At 53.4% G+C, this 16,887-nt stretch overlaps 1 protein-coding gene across 1 annotated transcript in view; it reads right to left on the bottom strand.

The window, feature by feature from the left end:
• Nucleotides 1-6,473: 6,473 nt before the first annotated feature.
• Mcph1 (microcephalin 1) overlaps nt 6,474-16,887 on the bottom strand; it is a 199,245-nt gene continuing 188,831 nt past the window's right edge. The window contains exon 17 of the mRNA XM_033765542.1: nt 6,474-6,700. The gene's annotated coding sequence lies outside the window, so the exon portion shown is untranslated. The remainder of the gene's footprint in view (nt 6,701-16,887) is intronic.

Consider the following 16,887-nt stretch of genomic DNA (forward strand, 5'->3'; position numbering starts at 1 on the left):
AGACCCAGGCAAAACTGGGTGCTTCGGGAGCTGGCAGTGGGAAATCCCTGCAAACCCCAGGAGTGACCTTGCTACTCTCGCCCCCCTCCTGTGTACAATCTGGAAAGGAGGTGAGGTAGGCAGGGCTCAGTGGGGTCTGCCCCAAGTCTTAAGGTGCTGAAAGGGACGGACAGAGAGGGCCGAGGTGCCTACTTTTAGTTACTCACTGCAGGGATGAGACCACCTGCAGTATGGGCCACTGAGTCCCTGTTTCATTACCGTAGGACCCCAGCCACATCGTAAGGTCAGCATATCCAGGACATAAAACAGAATCACCTGATAGGCAATGGATCTGGCAACTGCAACCATTTCTCAGCCAGAAAGAAATTGACGAACACAGGCTAACGACACGGTGGCCCGGTTATGAAATTAGCAGTCTTAGTGAAGGTAATATAACCATCCTTGATGTACGTGAAAAAATAGAAATGAACATTAACGGAGAAAGAAGAACTATGAAAAAGAACAAAATTGGGACCTTAGTGTTACAGGAGATGAAATATGAAAATATTATACCTCCCAACCTGTTAGATGTCTGAGATGCCCAGTTCATGTTCTCTAAAATCAAAGAACGAATTCTAGAACAACAGAGGTTAAGAGTAGAAAAAATACTTACTGAAGGGGAAAAATACTTACTGTCTCCTGAGAGACAGGAGGGGCCCAAAGGGGAAAGTTCGTATAGAGCAAAAGCCATAAGGGTATAACGTGGGCCACAGCTCTGACTGACCAATCATGTTACAGGTGCAGTCACTGTGGTAATGGGAATCCAGGTGAAGCATGTCTTGTAACAGTTGTGCATGGAAAGAACAGAGCTGGGGTCTCTGTCACCCTCTGAGGCGGCTGATGCCCTCTAGGCCTTAGCAGCCAGCGCTGTCACTTGTCCCATCCCTCAGGGAAGGAGACAGGCTGGGGCCTCCTGGTGTCATCCCAAGGCCTGGCCCCAGCTGAGGTGTCTCCTGCCGCAGTTGTAGTGTTTTCACCTTCTGTCCAGACTTCCAAGGGCTCAGCCCTGCCCATTGTATCTCTGTCTAGCTTGGCTGTCTGTACCTCTCAGGACTGAAACACAAGACCACTGAAAACATGAGCAGTAGCAGAGTGAGACGTCACAGACACTGGAGGATGAGGTCCACAAATGACCCAGTCTGACGTCCAGGAAGAGCACAGGGTGGAGCAAAAGGTGCATAGCCTCAGGGACCTGTGTGACAGTCTCAAAAGTCCCCTGTTCATCCCACTGCAGACCTGGAAGGGAAGACGAACAGATTCCCGCAGGGGAAATTATCTGAAGGACAACAGCATGCTTAAATAACCAATTTGGGGAAAACGTGAAGCTCAGTGAGCCCCAATTTGGATGAACTTGAAGGAAGCTATCATAGAGACAGCACCGTCTAACTGCAAAAGGACAAAGAAGAGGCCTCAGCCACATCTAAACAGCTGGCACGTGCAGGGGAAGAAGGAATTGAATTCTCACGTAAATACCAGAGCATCTTTCACGCAATGGAAGAAAAATGAGCCCCCAAAACCCTCTCTCTGCAAAATTCTACATGCACCAAATGTCCTTCATGGTGGGGGTGCGGCTCTGTGGGAGAGTGTAGGCGTGTGCACACACGCGCGCACACACACACACACACACACACACACCGAGCTTCTCTCACAAATGAAGACAAAATACACTTTTGAATGAAGCAAAACTAAGAGAATTCAACACCAGCACATCTGCTCTAAAAGCAACGGTAGAAGAAAGTCTCCAGGTGTGGAAGGCAGACTTCCAGGACGAAGAGCAGGGGAAGCAGCGAACATCACAGACGTCTTGACACCCTCAGCGGCTTGGAGATGTGTTTGGTGTGGAAAGCAAACAAGGCAGCGTTGCAGCGATGTTTTTAATGTCTGTGGCTGCTGGGCTCCGAGTGCCCCACCCTGTTCGTATGAAAACGTCTCTCCAGTGTGCTGGGACGGAGAGACAGGGCATTGGGAGGTGGTCAAGTCGCACCTTCCACGGGGCTGGCAACCTTACACTGGACGTGTGAGGACCTGTTGCTCCCTTTCGCAGTGTCGTCACAGCAAGAGGCACTGTCTTGAAAAGACAGGGAACCCACAGAACCCATGGATACCCAGCCCCCGGATAGGGAGAAGTAAATTCCATTCCTCATAATGTACCCACGCTGAGGCGTCTGTCACAGCAGCCCCAAATAACAAGCTGATTTTAAGTAGTTTATGTAAAAGAAAAGGGACTGTAATAACCCAGGCGATTTTTAAATAAAAAAGAAGTTGGGGCCAGGGATTTAGTTCAGTGGCACTTGTGCCTTCCTGGCAAGCACAAGGTCCTGAGTTTGATCCCTGGTACTCCAAAGAAAGAAAGAAAGAAAGAAAAAAAAAAAGAAGACGGGGGAAGACCCACGGTACCTGAGTTCAAGGCCTACCTACATAGTAATGGAGACTTTGATGACAGTGAAGGATAAGCGTAATTCAAACAGAACAGAAGTCTAGGGATAGGAGGGCTGGGGATTTAGCTCAATGGTGCTGGGCCCGCCTTGCAAGCACAAGGTCCTGAGTTCGATCCCCAGTACCAATAAAAAAGAAAAAAAGTTTAGGGATAGACTGCCCTGGTATGGTCAGCTAGCTGCTGTTGTTTTTGTTTTGAGACAAGTCTTGCTATGTGGGTCAGGCTGGCCTTGATCTTACTATGTACCCCAGACTGGCCTTGACCTCACAGCGATCCTCCCGCCTCAGCCACCACCATGCTTGGCTCAATAGCTGATCAAACACTTGGTCATCCACACCAAAAATATGAACTTGCCCTGTGCTGCATGCCTCATCCAAAACTTATTCAAATGACTCACAGACCTAAATTAAATACAAAACTATAAAACTCTTAGAAAAAAACAGCAGAAAATCTTCATGATATTGGGCTAGGAAAAAGTCTTATTTATGCCACGGAAAGCAAAGCATATTTTAAAGACTGATACATTTATCTTCATAAAAATTAAAAACCTCTCTGTTCTGTAAAAGACACTGCTCAAAAAATGAAAATACAAGCCACAGGCTGGGACAGAAAGTTTACAAATTTGGCAAAGGATTTGTAGGAAGAACGTGGACAGGATTCTCAGAGCGCAAGAAGAAGGAACATACGCTGCTCCTTGTAAGGGAGTTGGGTACGTGGATGTACGTCCAGCGTCACGTGCCACTGGTGAAATGCAGACTAAAGCCTCGAGGAGCCACGGCCAGGAGCCACCCGCCGGGACGGCAGAGGCAACCACGGGGAGGTCAGGAGGACACAGCTGCGCAGCTCCTGGGAGGAAGCTGACGAGCCAGCCACTGTCCACCATCCCGCCCCGATGTTGGCAGAAGGGACTCAAACTGATGCCCATCCAGAAGAGGCTCTGCTCTGTGAGTCCGTTTCCATGACTTCCTAGTGCGGACGATGCATGGGGTGGTGGTCGGGCTGAGGGTGGCTTGTCAGTCGCCAGGTTACAGGACCCTGTGGGCTTCTCTAAACTCCTAGGTCTGTGTTCTTGAAAGTTTTCCCGTAGGTCCTTGTAGAATTAAAGTAAGAAGGAAGCACAGGGTGCTGTGGGGACAGGGGAGGGGACATCATGACACTGGCGAGTCACCTCCTGGTGTGTCCAGGTGCAGATGCCACCCTAGGGCGATCTGCGTGTGAACCCTGTTCCCATCTACCAGGAACAAAGGCCTTGGGCCAGCAAGGGGCTTCCATGGCCACAGCAGAATGGGGACCGCGTCTCCAGTGTCACGAGAGCAATGGCACTTCCTAGGCGACCCTGGGAAGGGGACTGAGGGTTGACGCCTGGGACCAGGTACAATATGGGGTCAACCAGATTCTTGGCTGAAAGTTGCCCTCACCCAGCAGGCAGTTCAGGGTTTCCTTCCACAGAGTTTGAGAGTCAGGGGCACAGTACAGAGACCTGGTGATGCCCCCGCAGCAGAGGGCGTGCAGCACCGGCGCTCAGCCCTGCGGACAGGTGCACCCTGCAATGTGTGGCATGCAAGGTGCTGGACTTCGGTGTCTCTTCCCTCCCCCAAGCCTCTCTCAGTCCGACCACAAGAAAACATCACACTGACTCCAGGAAAATGACATTCTATAAAATACCCTTGCAGCGCTCCTCCAAACAGCCACAGCCAGCAAAAAACGAGGAAAGTCTGATGCTGGGTGTGGTGGCACATCTGTAATCCCAGCACTCTGGAGGCCGAGGCAGGAGGATCTCCTGGGAAAGAGCAACTTCGTGAGACCTCATCTCAAAATAAAAAATACAAAAAAGACCAGGCATGTACCTCAGTGTGGAGGCTCTGGATTCAACCCCCAGAACTCCCCCAACCCTCAAAAGGAAATTCTGACTCACAGACCACCACAAGGAGGCGAAGAAGACAGGACAATTAAATGCAAAATGGGGTCTTAGATGGGATTCTGAATAAGAAAAGGGTCAACGGGTAAAACTCTAAAAAGCACAGCTTTCACTATTAATTCTGCAATGGCATTGGTGCATTAATTCCAACAAATATGCTCTAGAAATATACGATGTTAATGATAAGGGAATCTGGGTGTAAGTCCCTATATCACAGCTTCAACTTTTCTGTAAACCTAAAACTGCTGTAAAAAGTAAACTGCTTATCTGGAAGCCCCCCAAAGCCTTACGTGCTCACAGCTCAGGCCCTGGGGAGCCGACTGGAGCACAGTTGTGTGGCACTCGGAGTGGGTTGGCCCCTGACGTGCACAGCTGAACGCGGGGAGGTGGTCCCTGGGGCCTGGCCTGGAGGGTCGTCTCCCTCCTCCTCCTCCCTTGATCCGCCTCTGCTTCCCACTGCCTGCAGCAGTTGCTGCTCCCTGTGATGTTGCTCCACCAGGCCACCTGCTTTGGAGTCAGCTGTCTGTGGACTGAGTCTCCACAATCTGAGCCAAAATAAATCTCTTCTCCTTTAACTTACGGGTGTCAGGTGCTGTGCCCCAGGAACAGGAGATAACTTGACCTGGTCAGGGGTCAGAGATGCCCAGAAGCACTGCTCCCACCCCAGCCCGCTCCGGGCCTTTGAGCCACCTCACCTGATGCTGGTCAGGAGGCAGGAGCCAGCCCTCCACACCCTGCCCAGTTGGAGGATTCGTGTGCAAAGCCAATGTCATATTCCACACCAAAATATTACTGTCGTTCACTTACTTTTACTCTTTTTATACCTGCTGTAATGTCTACTAATATAATGAATGGGGTGACACCTTTTTGAGGGGGGTAAACTCAGAGTCGAACTCAGGACCTTATGCTTGCCAGGCTAAATCCCTGGCCAAGGTGACACCTGTTCATTGTCAAAACTAAGTCACAGGGCCAGGGATTTAGCTCAGTGGTGCCACTGCCAGCCTCGCAAGTACAGGGTCCCGAGTTCTATCTCTGGTACCAAAAAAATAGTCACACGATCTAGTTATCGTAACTGAGAGTCTCAGCTCTGACCTTTGGGACCTGGAATCCAGGGCCTGTGCTCTTCCAAGAGAAGAGGCCCCAGAGCTCTCAGCAGGCAGGGGATGGACCAGGGTCCAGTGGGGCTGGGATGGGGAACCGGCAGGCAAGGGCTACTTCGGCTGGGCACCGTGTCCCCGGAGAGATTTGGGACCCACGATCCCACCCTCTGTCGGTTTCTGAAGTGGAAGACAGAATCAGCTGAAAACCACACCAAGTGTGTTGAACATGCAAATAAACGTGTGCGACAGAAGCGGAGCAGCAATGAGCTGGTGGAGCCTGTGTCGCTCACCTCTGGGTCACAGCGAGAGGCCGGGCTGTGCAGGAAGCAGCGAGCAGGGTGGGCGGGCAACTGTGCGGCCCTGGGTTCGCAGGCACAAAGCTGTGCACACAGGTAAGTAAGGTTCCACGTTTCCTCCCAGTCTTCCTAATATGAGGGTGATTGCCCAGCACTCATGAGCCCTGGGATTACTCCCTAGCACTGAAAAAAATAAAAATTTAAGCAAATTTAAAAATTACTGAATAACTAAAAGATACACAGCATACAATTTACAAATAAAAAGCACACCACTGTTTATTGTGCTTATTGTAAAATCCAGGCATCCAACTAGTTGTCCAAAATGTTATTAACCTTTGACATAATCTCGCATGGGTAGCTGGCCTAGGGGTGAAATTGTCCAATGAACTTGGTTCCAACATGAACCTGGGCCAACACTCAAAGTCAAACATCAGTGATATGTGGTAGAAGCTCACTGAATTGGATGACAGTTTTCTGGAAGACTATTTCTCACGTTTTTGTGCCATGCATAAGAGAACGGTTATGACATCCTTTAAATCTAGTCCACATTAACGTTTTCTGCAGCACTTTCTGAAGTCCTGGTGTCAACCACGCAGTCAGCCCTGGTTCCAAGCCCTTGGCGAAGTCGGCGGTGTGAATGCTCACTGATGATCTTGGGCTGGGAAGAGATGCAGCCACCGGCCAGCTGGCTTCTGCCTTCAGACACAGCGCAGGCAACCACGACTGTGCAAGGATGCTAGCGAGACCACCGCGAAACACTGCACTCCGTCTAAACGTACGTGTCTCCTTGCTGAGGCAAAATACCCAACACCCAAGGTTAAAGGAGGAAAGGTTTATTTGGATCACAGTTTGTGCAGTTTCATTCTATCATCGGCTGGCTGCAAGGCAGGGTGGCCCATAGCAGAGGGCACTGCAGAGGAGAAATGGCTTATGGTGAGCAGGAGGTAGCAAAGCAGCAAGGGCCAAAGCCTCTTTCTGTCCCTTGTTGTAACTAGGCTGTCGGGATTAGGGCAGTGGATGGCGTTAGTAATCGCCCACCCTTAATCCCAGCATTGCACCTTGCACACACACTACAGTCAGCCACTTTGGAAAAGCCCCACCCATGACTGCATGAGGCTTTGGGGCGACGTCTAGACATGGGGCGACAGCCGTGACAACTCAAAACTAGATACTGGCTTGGAAAATTCCTGAACACGTAGCAGTTGGCTCTTGTGATCTACAGCAGCAGCCTCCAGCACACCCTGTGTTTCAGAAAGGAGACCACAGTGGCTTCTGACTGCCACTCAACCAGCTGCAAAGAAGCAGCCAAGCCTTGCCTGCCTAAAACAGCCACGGCGATTTCCCACCATGCTGAGGGCCGGGTATGGACGAGCAGCTGGGCCGGGACTCTCGTGGCTTCCCGCACACCAGCTGCTCTCCAGCAGGCCCAGGCTTCAAGAGGATGTCTTCGGGGTGACAAAAAAAGGCCTGAGTGCATGTCCCCTTCTCTGTCAGTCAGGGCAGCTCTCAGAGCTGAGGAGATTCCTGTAGGGAGGACGCAGTTGTCTCCTTGGGGACAACAGCAGAGCACACAGTGCTGGGAGGCCCCCTGGCGCCGTCACCTCTAGAGACCTCTGGTTTCCACTCCACCCACCTGTGCCGGCCCCCAGAGGGCGCGGAGCACATACCTGAGGAGCAACCCAGGCGGAAATGCTTTTGCTGCGGCTACTGTATCACTACCAGCGGCTCCAGTAGTAAAGATCACTGTAAGTTCCGTGAACACCGGAGAGCTGTTTTGGGGAATTTTCCTCCCATTAAGCAGCTGGTTTGCTTTTTTGCTTTTGGGCACTGATGCCATCAACTGATTATGTGATCTCAAAGCTTCCTCAGTGCTAAGATTTCAAAACTTCAAATGTACATTTTAGTTTTCATTCAACCTCTGTTGCTATTTTGCAATTCTGAAGTTATCTGTTGTTACCCCATCTTTTGTACTTACTTTAAAACTATTTCAAACAACAGTAAATTGATTTAAAATTCTTGCATAGCCCCATGTCATAATTTAAATTATATAGCATACAGAAATTACTTCTATGTTTCCCACAGCATTTTATCTACACTTTTGTGTAACACTTATTTTTTTAAACATGGACATGAATTTTCAGAAAGTTATCTTTTTGGTTTGATTGTTTTCCAGAAGGAGGGATCAAACTAGGACCTTGCGCTTGTGAGGCAGGCTCGGTGTCAACGAGCTAAATCCCCAGCCGAACACTTATTTTTAAAAACACACATTTTTAAAAGTTGTGGTAAATACTTGCAACTTAAAATTTACCTCTAAACCAACTGTAAGTGCGCAGTGCTGCAGGGTTAAGAGAATTCACATGTAAATCAGTCTCCAGATCGCCTCTCACCTGGAAAGGCTGACTCTGCTCCCACCAAGGTCCCCTCTGGACCCAGACCCGCGCGGGGCCCCTTCTGCAGTGAACGCCACTGCTCCGGACTCCCCGGAAGGGGCCTGCGCATTCTCGCTTTGCGGGGAGCTCTCTTCCCTCCGAGGACGTCTTCAAGAGTTGCGTCGTCTGCGGTCATGTGCCCGGCGTCTCTCTCTCTCTCTCTAACTCAGGCCCTTGAACTCAGGAGCTTGTGCTTGCGAGGCAGGTGCAGTGCCGCTGAGCTAAATTCCCGGCCCCTTTCTCTCTCTTTTTAATCAAAATACAAAACATGAATATAAGTTTCACCATTGTTTGCTGTTTTTATTGCCATTCTGTCTGTCTTGCCTATTTCCCCTGGCTAATTTCGTTTTTTCATTGCCAGCAGAGGGCGCCGGCGAGCAGGCATCCCTGGAGGCTGCGCCCAGAGGCGCGGTGGGGGTGTGGGGGGGTGTGGGGGTGAGGGCTGCTTGTCACAGGTGGCTGGCTGCACATCCTCCTGAGAAGGCAGCCTGACCCGGGAAGTCCACACCCCACTGCACTGCTAGGGGTTCGTGTCTGACGAAAGTTGAAGGAAAGCTAGTGTATTTAAATCCAAGGGCCTTCACCGAATGATGGGTGTGGTCTGATTTTGTGTTTCAGAAGAAAATTCCCAGTAACATGAGAAAGTGCGTGAAAAGATAAATGGTTGGCTTTTTACACGTCATTCCCAGAAATATCTACTTACATTGAAACATCTAAATGACTTTGTTAAACCATTGTACCCTCGGTTTTTCCAGTATCGCGGGGACGTTTGAAGCTAGTAATAGGTACATCAAGAGTTTTGTTGAATTGCCTCAGTAACCTTCTGAATGTGGCCTTGCTGCATTCCCAGGGGTTATTCAAGAAAGGAAGTGGGGAACGTTCCTCTAGAAAGCACGAAGTGGGAAAATGTTTTAAACTATTTATAGTAGCACTTAGCTGTGGAAATCCCAGACCTTACCATCTATTTATAGTTATGCTGGGGGTTAAAAGGGTGAAAGCAGAAATCTTGAAAATGTACATGCTCTTACCCAGCAGTTAAAGCTAACAAGCTGTCTCTCTGTGGTTATGATAGCCAGATACTTGTGAAAGTGACTCTGAAATCACAATAAATACATCTTGGCTTGCAGCAAAAACAGTTTGTTAAATGTGAAAGAGCTATGGTTTCTCTGAGGAGGTGATTCTCTTCCGGGCTCCTGTGTTTCCAGGTGACCTGCAGACTGGGTCCATGTGGCAGGCCAGAGGATGGCGGGCTGTACAGTCCGTTCAGGGCCAGAGCGGGTCCAACACGGCCGACTGTTGACTCCAGGACCGAGATCTGGCCAGAGCCCTCAGCCCTGCCCCAGGACACTGACCTCGGGCTTTTCTGCCCAAGCCCATCTGGCCTCAGAGTCTGCTCCTGCACAGAGCAGACAGCGTTGCCACTTGACCTAAAGGAACTGATGGCATCAGCTGTTTAATTTTGGTGTTACCAGGGACTGAATCCAGGACCCTTCCCCTAGACTACATCCCTAGTACCCTAGCAAGCCTCTCGCCCTTTTTAATTTTGGGACAAGATCTTGCTCAATTGCAAAGTTACCCAAGCTGGCCTTGAACTTGTGATCTTCCTGCCTCAGCCTCCGGGAGTGCCTAGCTTCTCACATGGGCCATCCACTTCTCACTCAGGTGTCTCTCACCATCTCTGATGACATCATTCTAGTTGAAGCACTAATTTCCTGTGGCCACTGGGGTGTGGCAGGGGCCACAAGCCCTCTGGGCTGCCCATCATCTCTAGAGAGGGGCTGGCGGTGTCCCAGAAGCCACACGTGCTGTGCTGGGAGGAAACGCCGGGGGCTGTGGTCCTCACCCTGCTCCTGCTGTGGATCACTCAGCCTGTCTCCTCTGGTGAGCTGAGTCAGGGCACAGGACCCTGGGGGCCCCTCTGTGCCATCCTCTCACCCGCAGCCCTGCACTCCACCCCTCCAGGGAACTCAGCGTGGGCTGCAGGGGCGGAAACAGCTGAAGAAGTGGCGCACAGAGGCTGAGGGCTCCTCCAGAAGACGCTGGAGATCTGGGCAGAGCCGCAGGTCAGGCCTCCAGGCTCACTGCAGCACTGGGGGGAGGCACAGCAGGAGATGGTGCAGACTATTCCTCCGCAGCCCTCAGCCTGGGCCCTTGGCCTGGTCCTGCGGGGTGGCGGGTTCCCTTCTGCAGGATATGCTCCTGACAACACTGCAGCTGGGACCTAAGGGTCCACAGCAGGATAGGGACCGGGTGCAGCAGGCAGGCTGAGGACCAGCGCAGAAGGTCTGAGCCGGTCCGGGGGCTGCTCCCCTTCGCCTGACCCCAGCTGTGCCCTCCACCACAGCGCTGGGGTCCCAGAACCCAGAAGGGAGGGCCTGTCATGAAGACCATGGCACAGCCCTGGATGGAAGGGGACCCAGCCGGGGAGGCCTAGCAGAGCCCTCATCATCACACCTGCCCGGCTCCTCAGACGCTTGTCACAGGGGCTGCCAGGCTGGCTGTGGCCGCTGGCCTCTCCCATGCCAGGCCAAGCAATGCCTCCGAGGTCTCAGGGCAGGGAGCAGGGAGGGCGGGCTCACTGTCCTGCAGTGATGGGAGCTCAGAGGGTGATGGGGGCTCCTGGGGCCCACCGTGTCCCCTGCTCCTCACGCTCTGGGAGCTCACACGATGGCTCCGTCTGTGGTCACCCTTGGCTTTGCCGAAAGGCCATTCGCACTCCTGCGTTGTGAATGAAAGTCGGCAGAGGGGCCCCTGGAAGTACAGGTGGGGTGAGCGAGACTGGGGTGGGGTGCAGGTGCATTCGTCTGGGAGAAGACAGTGTCCTCAGGTGACTGCTGAACCCACAGGGCAGGAATCACAGAAAACAAGCGACACAGTCCGCTGCTCCCCACCCCCCTCAGCCCAGTGGCAGCCCGTGGAGCACAGATCCTACACGCCACGCTTTTCCAGAAACAGCAAGCTTTCCTGGTTCAGGAGTCAGATGTGAGTCACAACCAGACGCCACGTGACAGCAAGGGCAGCCCTTCCTGGGCTCTTGTTGGGGGACGGTAGAGACCCGTTCAGAGAACCCTGGGGCGGAGGGTGCTGTGGCTCCTATTCAGAGGCCCAGAAGCCTCACGAGTAAGAAGGGGCTATTTGGGAGGGGCTGAACCTGGAGCGTGCGGTGCTGGGGTTAAGGCAGTGTGACCCCAACTACTCCAGGGAGCCACTGGCTCGGCCCCGCCCTGATCCTGGTGGTCTAAGTAAGATAAAAGGGGCAGAAAGAGGCCATTAACCCCTCTCTTGTTGATTTCCCTGCCTCTGCAACCAGGAAATGCTGCCCCTCTGCCACTCTGCCTTGGAGCCAGCCGATTATGGACTGGATACTCTTTGAAGTGTGAGCCAAATAAACTTTACCCCTTCAACTTTTGGTGTTGACTATTTTGATCTCAGCAATGAGAGAAAAGTAATTGACACAGTGGGAAAACTGAGGCCTGCATCACACTCAGACCCCTCAGCTGGGCATGGTGTGGGGCTCACAGGCACCCACCCAGATCCCGTGTTTCTGCACTCCCCTAACTGCGACACCCGTGTGGTCGCTGAACCGGGCATCCAGGTGCTCAGCCGACCGCCTCTTCAAGGGGCCTGAGACTTCCTTCTCCTACGCCGCTCAGTCCTTCCACTCCCATTGTACGGAAGTGAGAAAGTCTTCCCATTCATCTAGGTCAGCGCTCAGGCCTGTCCATCCTGCCCAGAGAGGCTGATCTCCTCTGCCCGCTCTCCTGGCCGCAGCTGGCTGCAGCACTGTGACAGCCAGCAGCGCCTCCCTCTGGCCTGCCCAAGACATCTGCCGCGCCGTCAGGACACCCGCAGTGCAGGCTCTGCTTCTCCTCGGTGACGAGATCCCAGGTGTTCACAGGAACCCAATCCCACTTCTGCCCTCAGGGCCACCCTGCCTGTGCCACACACACGTGTGTGTACCCGCCCACAATGCACACCCGCACGTTCACACCCATGCATACCCGACACGTGTGTGCGCACCCCACGCAATGCACACCCACCTGCACACACCCACGCACACCCGACACATGTGGGCACACACCCATGCAATACACACCCGCACGCACACATCCATGCACACCTAACACACATGTGTGCACACCCCACACACAATGCACACCCACAGTACACACCCACACACACCGGACACACACACGTGTGCGTGCACACACCAGCGACAAGGATGTGTAAATCATCCCTCACTAAAGCCACCTGTGTGCCTGTACCTAAGAGCTGCTGCTTCTCCCAGAGTGGCCTCTCCACCCTCTCCCTCTGTCCAGAAGTCTCCCAGGCGTTCTTCAGAGCTGAATGCAAGTGCCGCTGCATCCTCCACAGTCCCCTCTCGGCCCTCAGCCCCTCCATCTCCCACCCTGACGACTTGCTTTGGCCTCACCGTGGGACAAGCTCAGTTTGCCTCCCTGCTCAGCCTGTCCGTGGGCTTCTTGGGAGCAGGGCTTGGAGCTAATGCTTAACCTCCCTGTCAGGTGGGCGCCTGGGATGCAGAGCCCTGGGACTTCAGGTCCTTGGCTTTGGACCGCACATCTGCGGTTGGACAATTACTCATATCCCAGGGGTTCCTCAGATGCTTATCCAAAAAGCTACAGGCTCTTTTCCAGGTTTGTGGACAGCTGAGCCCAATCTGAGTCTCCCTCAGACATAGCAGGGAGCCCCATTCTGAGATTCTAGATAAAGAGTGCTGGACACAATGAATTTACTGGGACGAGAAAACAAAGAGAGTTTTGAAAGATAAAGAAAAAAGATTGATCTCGAAAGCATTTCTGGTTAACCAGACTGGCCAGGAATTCAGAGCCCACCATCCCTGTCTGCGCATCACAGTGAGCAGAGGGTCACTGACTGCAAAAGATGTAAATGCAGAGACCGCAGCTTCGGGCTTAGAGCGCCAACCCAGACCCGAGTGAGCACCCAGCCGCTGGCTTCGTGCTTTCCCCCTTCGCTTGATTGTGTTAACAATTTCAACCGGGTATTTAGGTTCTTGACATGGCTTCCTTTCATACAAAGTATGCAGCATTATAATGAATTCATTTGTTATTTTTACTGCAGAGGCCCATTTAGCTTGTTTGGCAAAGGCGGCATTATTATTCAATGATGATCGGAATAGCCTCCGCAGTTAGCAACCCGATGGGAGGACATTCACATGGCGATAACGAACTGGACTGAAACCTGTCCCTTCCCGTGGCCTTCCAGCTGCTCCTGCCGAGCTGTGTGGCTCAGGCTGGCACACTCCTGAGAGGCCCCGCGCGCCTGTGGTGGGGTGACTGCAGGGCCCGTGCACTGATTCTGCTGAAGACGAGGGGACGGGAGGCAAAACACTGTGCACACGAACTACTGATTACAGAGCCCTCACCCTGCAGGAAAGCAGTCCCTCCCCTCCCATGCTCCCCTTCAGGAAACGGATTTGGAAAGAGCCCGGCACGCTGAGTGGGAACGTCTCCCTGGCCCCCAGACGTGGGTGACTTCTGGCTCATCGCACCAGCCTCCAAATGCAGCAGACATTTCTGCTTCAGGGCTCGCAGGCTCCGCGAAGCCACCCACACAGAAGGGAACCCGCTGGCCCCTTGCACCGCACTGAGTCTCCAGCTCCAAGCGAAGTACTTTCCCAGGTCCCTCGGTGAAGACAGTCATGGGTGAAGCTCCTGTGGGAAGGAAAGTTTCGGGGAGTGGCTGGCCGGGCCGGGCTGGGAGGGTCAGACCCAGAGACCTCAGGCTGCACCGGGGAGGGAAGGGAGGCTCTGCCAAGCTGGCCTCACGGGGTGAGTGGGACAGCCGCCTCCCCGGCAGGCCCTGTTTCCTCCTTCTGGGCGCAGACCTTTTTCTTTTCCAGTGGAGCAGGGGAGGAGAACTTGGCGTCTTTTCTTGTCACCAGCCTCCCCCTCCTCCTATTCCAGGGCCTACTATCCTTGGGGTACATTCCAAGACTCCAGTGTGCAAAAGCCTGTACCTACTGTTCCTTCTCGCACACACTCACCTGTGATGGAGTTTAATTTCTACATCAGACGCAGTAGGCAATTAACTACAGCTAATAATATACAGAACGTGACAGTATGCTCTGCAACAACGTGCTGTGCAGATCCCCTGTGGGCTCACTCCTTGAAACGTCCTCCTGCGCGACACCCGCTACCTCCTCCTGCTGATGTGGAAGTGCGGTGCCCAGGTGAGGACGGGAAGGGACATGAATGATGCTGGCTTTGGGACCTTGCAAGAGGGGCTGCGACCCCGCCATGGCTGAAGATGGCTGCGCGGGGACGGCCAGGCAGAGGCAGCACACATGCGGATTCACTGGGCGGACAGACATTCCACTTCACGCTACCCGGGGCTGCCTGCAACTTCACGCTTACAAATTACTTATTTCTGCAGTTCTCCACTTAATATTGTTGATGGGGGGGGCAGAACCACAGAAGGCAAAACCGTGGCTGAGGTAGAGCAGTGTCGTGCGGACAGACATTCCACTTCACGCTACCCGGGGCTGCCTGCAACTTCACGCTTACAAATTACTTATTTCTGCATTACTTATTTCTTATTACTTATTTCTCCACTTAATATTGTTGATGGGGGGGCAGAACCACAGAAGGCAAAACCGTGGCTGAGGCAGAGCAGTGTCAGTGCAGCGTCTTTCCGGAAAACTGAGGGAAAGCTGAGGATGATTCCACTTCACGCTACCCGGGGCTGCCTGCAACTTCACGCTTACAAATTACTTATTTCTGCATTACTTATTTCTTATTACTTATTTCTCCACTTAATATTGTTGATGGGGGGGCAGAACCACAGAAGGCAAAACCGTGGCTGAGGCAGAGCAGTGTCAGTGCAGCGTCTTTCCGGAAAACTGAGGGAAAGCTGAGGATGCGGGGCTGGAGCTGCGGGCGGCACGATGTGCTAGCTCTGCCTTCTTCGCTTGTTTAGCCTTGAGATCAACACAGAAGGCAACAGATGCTCCTCCGAGGGGATGGCGGCCTCTCGCCGCTGTCTTAGATGTCGCACAGTGGGCAGAAATCAAGAGGCAGCAGAGAGGGCAGAGGGCCAGACCAGGGCATCAGACCCAGTCGCTGCCGGGCTCTGTGGCTCCGGGAGAAGCCAGCCCCCACCCCCCGCCTCCTCAGCGGCTGGTGAAGCGAAAGCTGCTGCTCTTGAGGTGCAGCGGCTCAGCTGCTGGGAAAGCACAGAGGACCAGGGGCTCCATGCCATCTGGGCCGGTGGGCTCTGTGCAGCAGTGGTCCCAGTGCTGGGCGCTGGGCGGCTCCAATTCGGGTGCCTCAAATCCAGCCTCCTGGACCCGAGGCTCATCCCCAGGCGGCCTGTTGCCTCTCCGGTGCCCACAACAGGACACGGACCACTTCCTGGCCACTGGTGCAGCTGCGGGAGCCCTGGCCTGCCCAGGCCCTGCGTCCCCTCTTCTCATGCCCGCAGTCTGACCGCACTTCTCAGTCTCCTGGGTCTCAGCCGTCCCTCCTGTGCCACCACAGGGGTTCCGACAGGCGCAGCCTCCTCACTGCGTATGCACGGAAGCCTTGACCCCAGCAGGTAAGGAAGCAGGCAGCAGGCACCATTGCAGGATCTGAGCCCTTGAATGTGGGCAGGCAGCCCCATGGGAACTACCTCTCCTGCCCCAGCTGCAGGAGCACACCAGGGCCCCTGTCCCCATCTGAGCCACAAAGACGAGGGCACTCGCCTGCCTTTGGGCTGGGGTTAGTTTAGGACAGAATCGAATGGCCCGGAGAAGGCCAACCCGAAGTCCAGGTGAGCTGCCCAGCACCCACTGGCTGCGTCTGCGTTGGAAGTCTAAGGACAATGGATCGTCCGCGCTGTTGTCGGGAACTCATTTGAAATCTGTAGCAGCTCGACTGTGCGATGGGCATTAGTTACACAGTGGCTGGACGGAGGAGTGAGCGGCAGCTGAGACTGTTTCAGTGGAATCCCAAGTGCTTGGCTCAGTGACTGACAACGCCTGATCTGGAGACCGCTGGTGTTTTGTAGCTCAGAAGATGCAGAAGTGAGTGATTCCTTCCAGACTAATTTCACTTCTAGAAGAGTCTGGAGCGAGCCTGTCAGCAGCTATCACATCCAGCAGCCAGAGATGCTCCAGCACGTACCATGACACTCTGTGGCCTGTCTCTGGAGCCAAAAAGTAGGCGCCACTGTGAAGCCCACCGATTAATCTTCTGCTGAATTACAGTGCAGAACTGAAGGAAGGCACAGGTGACCAGGCTGAAATTGTGCACACACGCACACACGCACACACACACACGCACACGAGAATCAGCCTGACAGATGGGGCACAGTGAGGGAAGGGACACCAGCCGAGCGCTGGAGACAGCTGATCTGACTGGGGATCGCCTCTGCCGACTTCTCACTGCCAAGGTCTGACAGCGTCCTGGAGAGCTGCAGGCCTGGCAGCCGGGCACCCCCTCCTGCAGGGTGGGCAGGGAGGGCAGGAAGACCCTGTAGAGGGAGGTAACACCGGCATCAAGTCTGTTTCTGCACTGAGCCATCCTGGTGCTTTTAAATGGGTGAAGATTTAGAAGCTAATTATAGATATTTTAGTAACCAAAGGTGAATCCAATTTTCTTACATTACAGCTCCAGGCAGGAATGCCCAAGTCCTCCCTTCCACTTCC

Source organism: Fukomys damarensis, unplaced genomic scaffold (genome assembly GCF_012274545.1).
Source record: "Fukomys damarensis isolate Sample0158 unplaced genomic scaffold, DMR_v1.0_HiC HiC_scaffold_18, whole genome shotgun sequence".
Taxonomy (NCBI): Eukaryota; Metazoa; Chordata; class Mammalia; order Rodentia; family Bathyergidae; genus Fukomys; species Fukomys damarensis.